Below are 6000 nucleotides of genomic sequence, written 5' to 3' on the forward strand. Positions count from 1 at the left end.
AGCATCTCTATGTCTAAAATATTAGATTTATTGTCTTAATGGTATAGTTAGATGAATGGATAATATTATTATGCATATGCAAAATAGGTTGTGAGAAGGCCCTCCTCTAGATAAATGTAAATGGGATGGATTTGTGGTTCTCAAACAAATGTTATTTTGTGAAGATTGCTTTCCCGTATGGATTATCCATCCATAAGTAAAATATAGGTTTTGATTCTATTAAATCATGACTTGTATTTGGGTTGGATTTCTTGTCCTTTTACTTGAATATTAAGAAGTCATGGAAGGAATAGTAAATCACTTTACCTGCTTTGAGTTTTTAGTGGTATTCAATTAGATTGAAAGAATATTAGGGATAACTTTAAGAAACTTCTCTTGGAAAGATGTATAAAATTTTGGCGAATCAAACATTAGTTTAGGGTAAAATTAATAATTTTGATTAGTGATTTAATATTTTTAAATAGAAAAATAAATAAAATTTATTGACGATTTTTTTTTCAACTATATGAAAATTCTATAAAATCATGGTGAATCTTTCATTATTGAGAAAAAAACATGGAAATAAGTACATATACCTAAAAACTGTGATTGAATTATTATTATTATTATTATATGGATCCTAATTGATTATCAAACTTGAAAGTTAAATTGATTCCACTTATATTATAATAGTTTTTCTCCAAATTATTGAATGGTGGTATGGAGAAAACATCCATATTATTTATTATCATTGGAGGATCCTAAATCAATGATCTAAATCCTATCTTGGGCCAAACTTTTAAAAGAATACCTAGCTTTAAAGAAATTCCTAAAAGTAAAGACACTTGTTCCAAATCAAATCTATTATGGGTCGATGTGAGAAATACTAAGAAGTTTCATGGAAATTTTTTAGAATAGAGACACATGTCGAATCTACATACTTAGCCTACAACCTAACTTAAATTTCAAGCAAATATTGGGTAATTTATGACATCAATTAAGATAAGAATTGGAAATTGTAGCGAAATATATATATATAGTTTACGCTGTGGACAAGATTGTGTTGGCAAAGTCGTCACTAAAATACAAATACTTATGTATTATTATTGGTGATTGGTCTAACCATGGGACCCAATTTTCGTAAAGTGCAAGTGACACGGCCACCCCAAAAGTGTTAAAAAAAAAAAACAAAATTTGGGGTCCCTAATAAATGAGATTAGCCAATTGACAAATATTAGTCACTAAAGTTATCTTTGAAGAATATATTTTTTCTATATCACATGTGAACATGGAAGTTAATAAGAATAATCTTTTTATTATTATATTCTTAAATAACATAAATCATTTTAGCACAAAAGGAGGCAGGAATTTTAAATTATGGAGTGGATAGGAAAACTAATGTAGGTGTTATGTTTGTAAGCGAGAAGTTTAGATTACAAGTTGTTGGAAGGGTTGACCCTAAGTCTTATGGGATCCAAAAGCTAGGGACCCACATGACACTCCAAAGAACCTAGAGGAGAGAGATTTTGTTGTGGATTGGTTTTATGCAAGGAGGTGAGGGGTTGATATGTGAGGGGTCTCCACCATAGAATTTTGGAGATCAAGCAAGTATTTCTTTATCTAGATCATCCCTCTATAGGCTTAAGCCAAGTAAAAAAAATGATTTTCAATATTTCAAAACCTTGGAAAGGGAAGTTCATGGGTTCACATGGGAGTATTAATGTAATTAAAGGTTTTTCTAAGAAGAAGTAGAATTTGAAGGGTGAGATAGATTCTACTATTATTCCCAAGAGCTTATTGTCCTTTACTCTTTTGTGCCAAGAAGACTATTAGAGATTTTTTTTTGTCCCCTAAGTGGTTGGAAAATATGCACTTTAATTGCAAAAGTGATCTCCAAATTTGGGCCTTGAGGATTTCTTCTTTGTCTTGCCTCCTATGTGGGTGAGATTGTCAAGTGTAACACTAGGGTTCTTTTATGATGATGCATTTAATAACCTATAAAGTTCATTGGAGAGATACTATCCATTGATCCTATTACAACTTCAAGAAGACGATTGACTTATGTAAGCATATGTGTGGGGATCACCCAAGACATGGATATGATAGAAATTGTAAGAAATCTAGTCATACTAGTATGGAATGTCTTGTCCTTACTGGGAAATAGAGAAGCTATAAAGCCAAAAACAAAATGTGGAAGATTAAGAAAAATGGTAAAAAGGATGAACAGTTTAAGGGATAGCATGTGGAAAATGATGCCCATGTTGTCAAAAATATATAGATGGGCACTAAAAATAAAAAAGGATGTAAAATAAGAGAATTTAATGATGGAAGAGGGACCATTGTCTTGTGAAATAAGAATGTTTTATCTATGGTCACTCTAGTTTTAGAGGTGGAAGGAAATAATAAGGAAGAAAAGATAGGTCACATGCCCATAGACCACTAAGAAATATAGAATAATATGGGTGGCAAAGATAACAATGTCAAAGGCAAGGATGGCAGAGATTTTGGGATATCCTTGGAGGGTTCATTTTTGAAGTTGATGGGTTCTTAGCTTGCAATTTCTCCTTGTCCTATCCAACAAAATCTGGGTATTGTCTAGAATAAGGAAGAGGGTTTTAACCCTTAGGAGGAGTTGAACATTATTATTATAGATTCTTTTGTGGTCTCTTCAAGTATAAAGGAAAACTCTATGGGGGCTAGATCCCCTATTTTGAGAAGGGGATATTGACACCAAACTAGGACCTAAAATCAAGTGTGTTTTTTTTATGGTAGCCTCTAATTCTTTGATCACCATCATGGTAATGACTTAAATTGTTAAAAACATGATTTAAGTTCTTCTACCTAGACACAGGGTTATAGACTTTGTTTAGGGTGCTCAATAGTGTAACCTTTTAGAAGGTTCCCTTAGGTTTGTTCCTATTTATCAACCTCTCAATGATAACCTCTCTTTTGTTCCAAATATAATATTTTTTGGGTCTTTATAGGTGAATGAGGTTGAAAGGGAGATGGATGATTTCCTTTCTAATCGAGTTTGTTCATTTTAGTGATCCATGATGAGTAAGAGAAATAAAATAAAATTCGCTCTACCAACATTAAAAAATAAGGTTACCCATAGCACCTTAAGGGTGACGTGGTTGGTAAAAATAGAGGACCAAGTAGAAGATCCTAAAAGGATATAGAGATGGCATTAGTAGACAAGATATTGTGGATGGAAACTAAATTAGCGTCCAAGAAGTTTGTTCTCTAAGTAATAAATGAAGAATATTTTGTTAAATATCAACAGACTAAATACCCCTCATAAAGAGGACATTCCTAGAAATGGTGTTAGGGATTATAAACCAAATGTTCTTTTTCTTAAATGGACTGAGATGGAAAGAGGAAAAGTAGAGAAAATTTCCCTCTTCCAAAATTGTAAATTTGTAGGTTGCAATTTTGAAAGTGCTTCTTGAGGAGTGGAAATTCTTTTGGATTCAAAACTTTGTGCAAGGGAATGTCTTTGTCTCTAAAGACAATATTATCTATATCGAAATTTCTCATATTAGGGATAAATTATCATGGGTACTCTCTAATATCTATGCTTCCAATTCTATATCTTATATATTTAACATATGGTGCATGTCTTGAGCATCTAAGTGGAAAGGCTAAAAGGGCTTTAAAATGAAAGTTAGTTCAATTTGTGATAGTGGATGATGTGTTTTACAACAAAGGCCTAGATGGTATGTTGTTATGATGTGTTGATAAAGACCAATAGAAAAAAATTATCCACTTATTTCATAATCAAGCATGTCGAGGACATTATTCATCTACTCTTGCCACATTTAAAATTCCTTGGAATGGATACAACTGGCCAGGTATGTTTGGTAATACATATAAATGGGTTGGACAATGTGAAAAATACAAATTGTGTTCAGGCAAACCCAAGTTGGTAGCACTTCCACTTCCCCCTAAGACCTGTAGTTATAGAAGAACCTTTCAAATAATGGGGCTTAGATTTTATTGACCACTTAATCACACCTCTAGTGTAGGACATACTCATATTCTAATTGTAACCAATTATTTCTCTAAGTAGGTGGAAGCAATACCAGTTAAGAAGACTATGTCTGAAGTTGCTTGCAGGTTTTTGAAAGAAAACATCCTGGCTAGGTTCAATGTCCTTGAAAATTTGGTAACTGATAATGCTTATATTTTTTCCTCATGAGAATTGTAGCTCTTTTTTTATAATAATACTATACTTGACTTTCAGATGCCTCAGATTACTTCCCACAAGGGAATAACCTAGTTAAATCTTCAATTAAGAACCTTATTTCTATCATGAGGAATTTGGTCAATGGAAATGCTAAAGATTGACATAAAAGACTATATGAATCTTTATGGGAAGATCATACAACACCCAAAAGAGCTATTGTCATGATGCCTCTTGAATTGGTATATGGTGTAGATGCTCAGTTATCACTCCCACTTGAACTAGTAGCAGCTAATCTTTAGATGTATTTAGAAGATGTGACTTTCAAAGATACTATAGAGAAAAGGATCTATTGTCTAATGAAAGAAAAAGAAGAATGAGAATAGGTAGTAGACCACATTATTGAGCACCAAATGCAAGTTAAAAATATTTTTGATCGTAGGCCTAAGCCAAGGAAATTCATGTAGGACAACAAAGTCTTTCTATAGGACAAGAGGAAAGAACAAAAGAGGGCTCATGGAAAGTTTGAATCACTTTGGAAAGGTCCCTTTGAGATCAGTAGAGTTCTTGGACCCAATTCTTTCATACTATGGTACTTAGATGGAATAGAATTACCCTTGTCCTATAATGGGCAGGACCTCAAGCTCTATCATTTATGATCTCTTCCATGCCTTTCTCTCTATTTATAATTTTTTTTTTTGTGTCAGTTTGTTTCTTGTTTTTCTTTAGTTCCTTGCTTCTTCTTTTCTTTTTTCTTTGTTTTCTTTCCTTTTCTTTTGCAAAGGCAAAGTTGTTGAATTCATTTTCAGTCATTGTTGCTCTGAATCCCTAGTGAAATCCAATTGTTACTTGTCTTAAAGTCTCATACATGTTGCTTCAAATTTTCAATGACTTTTCCTTTGTCTAAATTTTGAACTTGACCCTTAAAGTCAATTCAATTCAAGTTCAAGGTTCAATTGATCTTGGTCTTACTGGGATGTTTTGTTTGGGTCATTTTGTTTTCTTTCTTTGAACTTGAACCTCAAATGGATTAAGTTCAAGGTTCAAGGTTCATTCTTCATGTTTTTCCTTTGTCTAATCCCAATAAGATCGATATTGTTGGTTAAATTTTGATGCCTCTTTTGAAATTGAACCTTGAACAACCATTTGTTTGAGTTCATAATTCATTAACCATGGTTCTATTTCCATATGTCAAGATGATTTTATGTGCCAAAATTCCTATAATTATTTCCTTCTAAACTTGAACTTTGAATGTCAAAGTGATTCAAGAGTTTTTTTTTTATAGCGTAAAGTATTCATGGAATGGTGACAAGTAGTCATACGCAAATTTTGAAAATATTTCCTAAAAGGTTGAAGTGACACATTGTGATAAATTATTGGTATGAAAGGTGGCATGAGATTTTCTATGTGTGAGAACAAATATACTCATTAATGATTAAAGGATCCTATCAAATCAAAACTTTCCATATTGAATCATGATGCAATTATCTATTTAAGATTGTTTTAAATCTTCCTTTTTGTTTCATTGTGATTAATTGATGAATGAGGTAAGTGATCATACCTTCATTAGAGTCGTAAGTGGTCTACAACATACATTTTCTATCAAAGTTTCCTTGTCATTTCTTCTTCATGGTGAGTTCTTTTCCCATTTCTTTGTTGGTTACTAATAGAATTATTGCTTTGAAGTGGAATAGCTCTATTAATCCTTTTCATTTCTATCTTTTCCTACTGGTTTAAAAAGGGTTTTGTTTTAGTTGTTTGTCTTGCATGACCACATCTTGCCCAAAGTTACCTAAAGAAAAGCCAACCACTTCCCTTACCAATTTCCCACCTAAGCT

Source organism: Cupressus sempervirens, chromosome 11, assembly GCF_028749045.1.
Source record: "Cupressus sempervirens isolate cs-2001-9-10 chromosome 11, ASM2874904v1, whole genome shotgun sequence".
Lineage (NCBI taxonomy): Eukaryota > Viridiplantae > Streptophyta > Pinopsida > Cupressales > Cupressaceae > Cupressus > Cupressus sempervirens.